The sequence below is a fragment of the Macrobrachium rosenbergii genome, chromosome 49 (assembly GCF_040412425.1).
Source record: "Macrobrachium rosenbergii isolate ZJJX-2024 chromosome 49, ASM4041242v1, whole genome shotgun sequence".
Lineage (NCBI taxonomy): Eukaryota > Metazoa > Arthropoda > Malacostraca > Decapoda > Palaemonidae > Macrobrachium > Macrobrachium rosenbergii.
This window is the reverse complement of record NC_089789.1, coordinates 34,031,106-34,043,605: the sequence shown is the minus strand read 5'-3', so window position 1 is coordinate 34,043,605 and position 12,500 is coordinate 34,031,106. Positions and strand designations below refer to the sequence as shown.

General features: G+C 34.7%; 2 long non-coding RNA genes across 2 annotated transcripts in view; both read right to left on the bottom strand.

Moving 5' to 3' along the window:
* Positions 1 to 1,013, bottom strand: part of LOC136832431 (uncharacterized) — a 330,314-nt gene extending 329,301 nt beyond the window's left edge. Inside the window, exon 1 of the long non-coding RNA XR_010851200.1 lies at positions 914 to 1,013. This is a non-coding gene — a long non-coding RNA (uncharacterized lncRNA). The remainder of the gene's footprint in view (positions 1 to 913) is intronic.
* Positions 1,014 to 4,093: 3,080 nt separating this feature from the next.
* On the bottom strand, positions 4,094 to 5,242 carry LOC136832430 (uncharacterized). Its single transcript, XR_010851199.1, has 3 exons — positions 5,131 to 5,242; positions 4,815 to 4,939; positions 4,094 to 4,402 (listed from the first exon to the last, which is right to left on the bottom strand). It is a non-coding gene; the product is annotated as an uncharacterized lncRNA (long non-coding RNA).
* Positions 5,243 to 12,500: the final 7,258 nt, after the last annotated feature.

The following is a 12,500-nucleotide window of genomic DNA, read 5'->3' as shown; positions in this document are numbered from 1 at the left end:
TGAAATTTGAACCAATAACTCCCTCTTGCAGTGAAATTTGTACCACAAAGCGCTTTCATAAAATTTTCTTCTGCTATTTTTCTCGACAAATATCACTCACTGCTGATACAATACAGTATGTAATTTAACGGCAATTATAAACCTAGTATCACCAAGGATATGCCGTAAAAGCCTTACAAAATGTAACTGAAATCATCATAATAAAACCTCAGCGCAGGTTTGCAAAAGTTCGAGCACATGGCAAAAATAAGGGTTGAAATTACATGAATTCAAATAATTAGTTTACGTACCAGTTTAAAAATAATTTGCTCGAGATTTCGCGCATTCACTTTTTGAATTCACATTTAAATCCAATGGCAACGCCCTAGTTTACTCATGAAACAGACTAACGGTTCACAGAAGCCGTTTAGATACTAACAACAACGAGGCCCTGGCAACTATTATAAATCTAATTTTCTGTCACTATCTGAGAACGGTGCAAACTTCTTTTGCTAACATTTTCCTGCAGAAGCTCATAGCCTGCTAAAGATTTTGGATCGACAAAGCATTTCCAGTGGTAGTCCTCAATACTAGTCCATAAGTGGAAAACGATCAATCCTCAGTCTAGTGAATTTTTACGTTTTATTTTTCTAAAATGAAATATTTGCCTCATTGCAAGAACCGCTGTAAACTGATGTATTAATATTGCTGATGTAATAATATTGCTGGGACAATAATGCATTTTCAAAGTTATATGTCTTTTGGACGTCATAAACTAGCTGTAGAAATAACAGTAAAGCTTAAGCTGAATTAATATGATACTTGAACTCCATTATAAATTAAATCCGCCCAAAATTTACTTCACATCAATACAATGCTTAACCACTAACTCATTCTTCGTATACAAAAGTAAACCATTAAGTACATGACTTACTGTTTGATTTTTGGGGAGCTTTGTGAGAAGTTAACATCACCTGTTAGGCGGTGTCCTACCGACAACAGCATCTGAGCTCTTCGATAAGAATGACTTTCTCTGAAAAGTAAAAAAGAAAAGGCCTTTGAAGTTTTGGTTTGTTTCATGTAAGCCATTCGAGCTTCACCAAATCTGGCACCCCAAGGAAAACCATGATTCCCCGGAAAAAGGTAGTATAATTATAAATTCAGTTATAAATAAAAATTGTTTATAAAACTGATGAAATAAAAATGCACTCTTCAACTGGCAATTTCTTTGTGTACAATAAAACCCCAGATTTAAACAACGATCCCAATCCTAAACTTCCAACCACATTTACTAACAAATTACTTTCGTCAAACAATTAAAATCCAAGTGCCAATTTTCCGACGGACAGACCCCAAAAACTTCAAATGTCAGAGGACCGTTTCACTGCATCACAAACAAAAACACTGCGCTGACAAGAGATAGACACGGAATGTCTGCTGTGCCTATCGCTATATACCTCTTTTCCTCACGTCAATGTTAAAACGTCCAATACATCACAGTAACACATGTAGGACAAGGTGCAATGACGGTCACCCAACTTTTTGTTTACGCTCTAACAACCCTCGCCAATAAGAGTCAGTCTCCTGTTGACCAACGCAAAAGCAATCGCTTTTAGTTTCCAAGATTGTTTACATTATTCACGAAACTTTTGATTAAATTCAAAATCATAAATGTAATTAAAATGCCAGCCTTAAGAATGGTGAAATAGTCTGTAATGACTTATTACGAGGTCCGTATGTATTGGGCAATGCCGAACATGGAGGCTTTGGACTATTTTTGTTTACAGATTACTTAAAGATTCCCCTTTCCCTAATTATAATTCCCTAACGCATGGAAAAATGTTCACCCTAGTATTGTGGTCTCCGGCATGGAGACTTTGTTATTAGGCGGTTTAGATTAAGCCAACTTGTACCCTTGGCCTACAGGGTCTCATAATTGTGTAATGTTTAAAATGCAAGAAGATGCCTAGTACTATGAACTCTAGATAACCAACGACGACGGTAAGTTTTGCGAATAATTCTTAAATTTAACGTAGTAAAACAGAAGCAATTCACTTTATTTAAAGCCAGCTGCAAACAAATGGGTATCCTTACAATTTTTCAGTTTGCCAGATCCTTGCCTTAAGACTTCTACTACTCAAAGATGTGAAGGCTTTCATATCTGTAAATGTTTTTATGTATCCCTGTGGATTTTACCCTTAAGAATTCTTTTTGATAGAAAACATCTCAGTTCTACATGTAGGACAGATTCCTTTCCATTACAATTTGCTTTCATTAAGTTTATAATGCTGAATTTTTTTTTTCTGAATTTCATACTACTGCTCATGCACACTACAAAAAAGAAAAAGTGGTCCGGTTTCAAAATGTTACTTCATGGGTAGTTTTTTTTCCATCATTTCTCTGCCAGATAAGGATTATTTCAACATTAAAGCGTTAATCAACTGCGACAATACATTCAAGTTACAACCACTTACCATTTTACATGGTTAACATTGTTAGCCAAGCTAAGATTGTCATTGAACTATTCAAAATTCTTACTATTGTCTTTTCATGTGTTATTCCATTTTCTTGCTTATAATTTTGATTTCTTAAAACTATAAATTGACAGTGAAGTTTGACTGTATTGACCCTTACCAAAAACTAGTTGCTGCAAGATGTTAAGTGTAATTATTCTGTTGAATGGAATGGGAAGCCTTATTTGGACGAATGAACCCAACCCGAACACCTGGCAACGTAAAAATTCATGTCGGGTGCCCTTAAAAGACCATAGTATTGATGAATCAGGGGCTGGCCAACATGAGATCGCAAATAAGACCCAAAGTGCCACAATGGGCGAGTGAAAGGAATGAATCTGGCAAGACACCTTTGGCTGTGGGTCTCTGCAAGTAAAAGTCTGTCACTGGCTAGTCTTCAGTACTACAATATGGCTATGAGGAACCTTCACTTTTCATTTCCTTATCAGTGTCGAAAATATTTAGTCTAATAACCTGCTAATGTCATAACTGCAGCAATATCGTTTATATTCCTGTTACTACTTTTGTTTCTCTGAAGACATGTATGACTGACTCGACGGATTAGCCATCAGTCTACAGGATTTCATATCTGAATTTATCTTATATACAGACTCATGAGGATTGGCAGTCAGTATAAATCAGTATATACAGGATAAAGTTTTGCAAGTAGCCTTTTACTCATTTTCCTCCAACACTGGTATACACGTCTTGCAAAAGTTGCATCTACTCTAACACTCAAAAGTTGATTAATTTCTTTGAAAAACTATGTAACCCAGATACGTAATCGTGAAATAATTTTAAATCTCATCAAATACAATTCTTAAAACAGATCTGACAATATAAGCCATGTCAACCTTCCAAATTCAGAGCTGTCCCGGTACAAAACTGTCGAGGTAATACGTTTAAGTTCCCATTTGCTACATTTTTAACGCCATTTATGGTTAAGGAGACATACTTCAAGACGCACGTAACCCTATAAAACTCTGCTCCACAATGCTTGGGACCTTAATAAACGAAAAATCTTAACAGGACACTATATCAAGCCTTAAGCGCTAAAAAAGTTAATTCATTCTACACTTGAATACTTCAGTAACAAGTTACAGGATTTGAATGGCCTTTCCGAGCTAATTTATGTACTTCGAGGGCCAGGAAGCACTCCAGAAAGCTTTTTCCATTGAGGGGCATTAGGAGCATTTCAGACTTAATTCACCCTCTAATAATTAAGAATACCTCTACTCTATCACATAGACAGAAGTATAGCTTTATCAAAAAGTAGTCTGCCTATTACATAACCGAGTGCGCTTACATCACATAAATTACGGATCCCACTACTTTCCACAGATAATATTCGTTTAATATTTAGGCGGGAATATGTACCTCGAATGATTTGCAGATTGTTGCGTAGGCCAGGATACAAAGTTCGTTACACCGTTTTTATGTAAATTAAGATCCCAGAAACTTTCGACTTCATAAACTATGAAATTCTTCAAATTATTACATTTATCAAATCAACAAAACTCAAATTACTGAATCGTCAAACCTCTCCATATTTGTTATTTTACTACACACAATACAGAAAGCAAGGCTAAGGAAATCAGTCAGTACTCAGAAACTGAATTTTTCATTGTAATATTACATTTCACCAGTTCTACAGTTACTCCATCCAAACCATACCTCTTTTCTTATACAGCAAGTCACACAGAACGGCAATATTCTTCTGGGAAGAACTTTCAAACACGATGACCACATTCACTTCATACTATCTTTGGAATATACTTGAACAAGTTACGGCGGTGTTAATAATTCAGTTAAGCGACCAACATTGTTTGGTTATCAGGCTAGCAGAGATCTGCAGTAATCAAACCACATTCCTAAAGCACCTGTGAATTCCCAGTCCCTCTGGAGGCGATCTGAAAGATTTCAAAGATTAGTTACGAGAAGGAAGAGGTCCGAGTACCCTAAATAACTGACTTCGTATACAATATTCAGTTCCAAAAAACATTAATATGAAGTTTTAACAGGTTAACAGGATAAGTCTTAACACGATGTGTTCACTTTTTAAAAACCTAAATTTTTTTTTTTAACGTTAAATGTATGAACAAAGTTTACACGAAAAGAACTTTAGCTTACGTCAAAGGAAATTAAATTTTTCTAGTATATATTTAAAATTACTATTACCAATTAATATTCTTAGGTTTAGTTTGGTTTTGCAAGCATGTCCTCCTCCAACGGACGCTAGACAAAGTCTACCGTCACGACGCAAGAGACGACCCACCACCTACAGGGGCGGAGGGGTGGGGCTGACAAGCATTTTATACGAACCTATACTATTAAACTGGAAAATGCGTCACCGAAATAGGTGAATGTGCACACTCCCTTGGCAATCTTCTCAACCTCGATAGTGAAGGGAAATAAGTAGTAGAACGTCTCCAGGGCAATTGGTCTTCCTGAAAAAATACAAGGTTCTGTCAAGTCTTTAATTTTACCACATTGCATGAACTATTAATATCCAATATACATCAGCGCAAGCCTGAAGCTTAGAGCCGCATAAAACTAAAAAATTTCAAGACAGAAGACCAAGATTCGGTTTCACAATAAAAGGCAAACCAAATACCCTAGATACAGGTGATCTACTTACACATTTAGGCAACGAAAAATAAATGCTGACCTCCACGAGACGCGCTGATAACAAAACTACAAACCAAGTACATGAGTCCTTACACTCCGAACAACGAGTAAACACTGAAAACATAACACTGCTATTTACCTAGGAAACAATTCCGAGAAGACTTTCCTTTGGGAAGCCAAGGACGGCAAAGAGCCCAGTTTCTCGGATTCATTCTGTTAGTTAGTGCTAGATGTCGGTAGAACCTACGCTCTCTCTCTCTCTCTCTTTCTCTCTCGCGCGCGCGCGTATGGTCTGAAGACTAGTTTAAAACCTCCGAGCATAACGCTCTCGACATGTGTGAATTCATATCAACATATCTTCTGTGAAGAATATCCTTAAAAGGAAATATTTATAACTCGCTTGTTTATTAGTGTGTCCTTTCCTCCATGAACTGCAATTCTATCTCTCGTCCTATGCATATAAACCCCTCTTTAAAGACAACACAAATTATACACCTTCTTCTTTAGACCTTATTAGTCACATTGTATACTAGAGTCGACTGCTCGAGTCAAACTATACATACAGTAACGCAATCCTTGATATATTGTTCGGTCTTTCCAAATTCACCTTTTTTTTCAACGACGACGGAAAAAGGGTTTTCGAAGCGACTTTCTTCAAAGGTCACGGGATATTCCCTTTTGTAGGAAAGACGCTGCGTTTAGGTTGCCAATGATTTTCCAACGTTACATCCACTATTTATGGAGATTTGTCCAGTATTCATTACTGGTCGCTTATTTCCAGAGCCATTCTTTCCTAACAAATTTCATTCCGAAGAGTTGGGAAATAATAACGATGTAATGAATATTATGAAATTAAAAAATTCAGAGATATTTATAGCTTACAAAGCACTTTTTCAGATTAGAGAAACCAATTCAGTCATGGTTTTGTATAAACGTAATAAAAACAAGAAATATAAAACCCTTCCGTTAATGATCTTTAATTGGACAATTAATTCAAGTAGGAATTAAGAGGATCTCGATGTGGAAATTTCAGGGAAAACATTTTCCGGAACGAATTACTGATTTATTTATTTATTTTCTGATAATGGATGTCGTGGGATGAAAAAATTTATGTAAAAAAAAGACTTGAAAATCGACCTTTTAAAAGCCGGCTTAACGAATTTAAAAGGTTAATAAAATCCGGGAGAGGTTTAATTCTTAATGAAACTTTCACTCGCGCTTTCTAGGCATCATTTGACCTATTTCCGACCTCCCATTATTCTCAAGGGGCATCGAAAGCTATAGACAGGATTGGTCCGGGAGCATATGCACCAATTAGTGTTTGGCATTCACTGATGGTTACCCATCCAAGCGATGGCTGGAAGCAGCGTCAATTAATTTCACCGATAGAATGACACAAGTCCTGTATCGAACACTTTTTTCACCTCTGAATTGCTTAATGTAATTCTTCGGGACAAAAAATATTGCAAAATTTTCCTATTAATATTTCAACATATCCTACCTAGATTGTATATGTACATAAAAATAAATAAACACATACACACACACACATATATATATATATATATATATATATATATATATATATATATATATATATATATATATATATATACAATATATATATATATATATATATATATATATATATATATATATATATATATATATATATATATATATATATATATATATATATATATATAATTCTAAGCTTCTGTTCACTTTAAATCACTCAGACATTTTTGAATAATGTTTATCCTACCACCTAAAATATAATGAAATCATGTTTTACGAACCATTTCACTTCGTATTCAGCTCTACAGTCGATAAAATTTTGTTAATTAAAATCTGAACAAAAATGAGGAAAGTATTCATTCCGTTGTAGGATTATATTTTTTTGAGGGAAGAGTTATGGTAAATGAAATAGGAACGAAGTAGGATTTTAGTAGAAATTCATCACAATATTAAGAGTAAATCGTTAGATGTCATCCGAAAATAAAATTATCAACAGCAAAACTCATATTTTTATTTTCATAAGGAAATCGTATAGAAAATATGAATCCTAATTGTTGAACACTTAATTACTACTTTACTCATTACCTTGCTTATTCAAGGTTTATTTAGATTGCTATTCATTTACGTTATTATTTACCTGGGGTTGTTAATTTTTACTAATGATAAATTAGTTGTATTTACTTATTTTTTCTTACATACTGATGTGCTCAATTGAAAAAGAGCTATATGTAAGTTTCAACAAGGTATCAAATCTGTTCATTAATAGCAATCGTTTATTATAACACGGCCACTCCCTAAGTTATAATAACAGTAACGCAATCACTAATGAATTCCTTTTCATCGTCAATACAATTAAGTTATACAATTAAACAGCCCCAGATGGGCTGCACGCATTACATAACGGGAAAAATCTCTACTCTCCTTTTCTATTTTTAGTGGAAATCACCACTTTCTAAATCCGGATCATCTTTGCCTCTTAGAGAGTTCAAGCGAAATGCGACGAAAAGGTGATTAGAAAGGAACTGTATGGGTACATAAAGACTAGAGTACTATCTTATTCCTTTCTCTATTTAAGAGGATTTCCATGAACCGAAACTGGAAGGAGAGTGGGCCTCTCTGTCTCTCTTCATATCTAAAATCTTTCCTTTATTTGCAGTATTTCCATGAACCGAAATCAGAACGAAAATGGGCCTCTCTCTCTCTCTCTCTCTCTCTCACTTAATATCTAAAATCATTTCTCTATTTAGAGGATTTCCATGACCGGAAATTGGGAGCAAACTGGGCCTCTCTCTCTCTTAATATCTAAAATCCTTCCTTTATTTACATTTTTCCATGAACCGAAATCAGAAAGAAAATGGGTCTCTCTCTCTCTCTCTCTCTTAATATCTAAATTCCTTTCCCTATTTAGAGGATTTCCATAAACCGAAAATGGGAGCAAACTGGGCATCTCCCCCCCCTCTCTCTTAATATCTAAAATCCCTCCTTTATTTAGAGGATTTCCATGAACTGAAATCGGAAGGAAAATGGGTCTGTGTGTGTGTGTATTAAGTGCTACCTAAAAGTTATTCTCCTGCGACAACTAAAAACCAGAGACACGGTAACTCTACAGCTTCAATCTCCCGCCCCCACCGCCTCAATCCCCTATTTTCCTCTCCCTACCTCCCTCCCCCTACCCTTCCATTATTTTTTATGACGTAATTCAGTCTTATGGTCCCCTCTGCTCGTCGACTCGAATTTTGCAGAGTCCCGTTCTTAATCTCCATAGGCGAGTGAGCGCCTCCTCTAGCGGATAAATAATCTCATTTGAAGACGACCATCCATCACGATCAGAAGTCGCAGCTGATCCGACATTTTTTTTTTCTTTTGTCATCGTCATCATCACAATCATAATCATCACCAGGATTATTATCTCCTTCATCTTCATCATAAGCATTGCCAGGTATATTATCTTCATCAATGTCGTCGTTGCAGTTTTCCTCAGCGGAGACAATTTTCGTTTTTGTGAAAAGAGTAAGATTTCTGGCCTTAAATATCTCCAGAATTTGGTGTTTCGGAAGCTCGGTATTCTTTTACTGGCACTTAGCTGACTAAAGAGCTTAATTAGATATACTGAATTTGACAGTAAACGGTCAAGTCATTTTCAAAAGACGAGATAAAAAAAAGGTTATAAATAGGTCAATAAATTTAACTGAGCATAAAATTCATGAATAAAACATGCAGTGACAGTTACCGGAAAAAGGGATACCAGTCTCTTTTAAGTTACGGTGAGAAAAAAAAAGGGGGGGTGGGGTGGAAATGAAGTAAAATAAAAAGCCAAAGGTTACTGGCATGTAACCTCCTAAAACTGAGGAAAAAGGATATTACTCAGGAGATGACGTAGGTGTACTATCTCCGCTTACAGCATAATCATCATCATCCGTCAACACCTTGCTTCATACAATGAAGGTTTAGTCAAGTGTATGAAAATGAGCAATCAGCAGGGAGGAATAATCCCTTCAGGGTAACATATGAAAATATATTATTTCCGGTAGAGCCAATTAGATATATATATATATATATATATATATATATATATATATATATATATATATATATATATATATATATATATATATATATATATATATACACTGTATATAATTAATAATTATTTGATGTCTCATCGTGACCTAAGCAAATATATCTAATAGATTATTAAATAATACAAAAACTAAAAGCTTCTAAACATCTGGCCACTACCGCCAGAAAAAAAAATTAATAAAAGCAATACATGAATTACCTATGATTTTTGCTTCTCAAAATCGAAACAATTCTCAGTAGTCAAACAAGTTTTCAGAATTCATTACTTCGAAGCTAAAATGGTGTATACCTGCTTATAAAATTCGCGCCCCATCACACTGATTCATTCAAGAAAGCTGGTGAATTTTACAAATTCGGAACAAACCGCCTACTACCAGTCGTAATTGTCTCATATAGTGAAGGCTTTAGATTTTTGAAAAATCAATACGAACAATCTCGGATGAAAGTCAGATTTCACAAGAGAACCATTCGTTTGCGGAGAAATATACCGTGATTATTTCTGATGATAGGACACTTGATACAGTCACACACATAGAACTGAAATTTATCTGTTCTTCATTAAACTTAATTATAATCAGAGCATTAAATCATTTAATGCAACAAATGAATGCGTATCTATGATCAAGAAATACACAGCAATAAACAGTCCGAGTAGTTGCCAAAAAAAAAAAAATCAAAATACAGACAGATAATGAATAAAATCCAGTGAAATTTTCATTCATGGCACAAAGAAAATTACTGTAATAGAATATCAGTATTATCTACCACACCCAACACCAAAAATGCACAAAAACAGAATATCAGTCTTATTTAGCATAACCAATATCAAGTTTAATATTGCTTGATTTAAAATTCAACCATTAACAAAGTTAGAACCGAATGATAATATGAGGCAATACAAGTAACGAGCTTTAGCAGATTATGTACCGCACTGGTCTATGAGATTATAACAGGTGTTAAGCCCTTTTTTGACACGACCTTCTGCTAGTCTCCTGCCTAAATTGGATTGACCAGATTAAAATTTCTAGGAAAAATATACTTTCTTTGTGTACATCTTCTGCAGTAATATGAAAGGATTATATAATTGGGGGGAAACAATAATGTCCTTACCAACGCATGCAAAAGTCCTACATCCTACGTTATTCAATCAAGGGTACCTAAATCCATTTTAAACAAAGTCTCTCTCTATAGGCTGTAACTAATTTCGTTAGGTGGGAATAGATGTAATCCGTTTTCGTACAGCTCGTTAGTGTTTAGTAACCTGGTGGGCTTAACACTCTCGAGGAAATGCAGTTCAATTTCGACATATTAAAAATAAAAACAATTATCTTTTGACACTGTCAATAGCGTGAACATATAAACGCGAACGCGCACGCACATTCATAAACACACAAACCCACAAACGCATGTGTGTGTGTATATATATATATATATATGTATATATATATATATATATATATATATATATATATTTATATATATACACAAACATATATATAATGTAGTATATATACACACATGTATATAAATATATATATATATACATAAATACATACACACACACACACATATAATATATATAAACATATATATATATATATATATATATATATATATATATATACATATGTGTATATATATATATATATAATATATAATATAATAATATATATATATATATATATATATATATATATATATATATATATATATATATATATATATAACATGCATATATAATATATATGTTGCAGTGCAGTGTTGCGTAGCTGCCTGTCTGTGTTTATATTAAAAAGGAATATTACAGTCAATGTCAACGATAGGTTGCGCCAGAATGTGGTGATGGCGCTTAACGTGAAAACATTATAGAAGTCGAATCTCTTAACTTATCGTTATATTCCACTGGCACCTTCATATTCTTTAAAATTCACTCACAGAAGCATTTTTATCCCTAAATATTTTTAGGAAAATAACGAAACAAATTCTTACGCTTGTTAAAAAAAAGGGGGGGGAGGTGTTGTCATCTTATCAGCCAGGTACAAAAGACTTATCTGATAGGAGTCCTTCGACGTGGGTGACCCTCCATGTTTCTCCACTCCTACCTGTGGTAAGAATGACTGGCGTAAACGATAGTTCTGAGAGAGAGAGAGAGAGAGAGAGAGAGAGAGAGAGAGAGAGAGAGAGAGAGAGAGAAGAGAATTTTTTCCAGTTACATGTCAAAAACTCGGCAGTATAAATTCAATTGAATTCCAGAAATGAAACATTCCTGTCGTTACCGATGACTGACACACACACACACACATATATATATATATATATATATATATATATATATATATATATATATATATATATTGCATATATATCTGCTAAGTATTTTATTCCAAACTTCCGGTAATCGTTGACAAGAGTTTTATATATATATATATATATATATATATATATATATATATATATATATATATATATATATATATATATATATATATATATATATATATACATATACATTCAAAACATCTAAAAATATTTTTGTAATACGAGAAAACAAAGCTCGAAAAATTTAAGACAAAAAAAAAAAAAACTAGAAAAACAGAAATGAAAGTATGAGGTCTTTCAGAAAGGAAAGTCGGCTGTTATAAATTCGACGACAAAAGGAAAATGTGTAGCTATATCATACTTGTACTTCCACGCATACGAAGAGGATAAGGAGAGGTCGAGCGAGGTCGAGTGGAGGGCAAGAAAACCACTTGCCTCTCCTCTGAGGATCCTGAAGTATCTGAACCATTCCGTTCCTTGTGTGTGTGTGGGGGGGGGATTGGGAGGAGGTTTAAGGGGGATGGAGAGAGAGGGTGAGGGAGCTAAGGAGGTAGTATGTAGGGGGGATTGAAGTCGGTCACGGTCTCCGGGGCATTGTTGATGTGCTTCCAGGCGTAGTCGAAAATGTTTCGAACACTCGTGATGGATCGCTTGGAGTTTTCATCATCTCTCTCTCTCTCTCTCTCTCTCTCTCTCTCTCTCTCTCTCTCTCTCTCTCTCTCTTCCTGCAATCTCCCGCTCTCTCTCTAGGTTTCTCTCTCTGGAAACGTCCACCTTTTTTTGGTGTTTGCAGCATCCCAACTCCATATTCAGCCTACAGGTCATGTGATAAATGATAGTCGGTTTTGGTCAATGAGACCACCGGGAAATTTCTGAGGAGTTACGTGGGGTTTCATATGCGTGTGGGTGTGTGTGTGCATGAGAGAGAGAGAGAGAGAGAGAGAGAGAGAGAGAGAGAGAGAG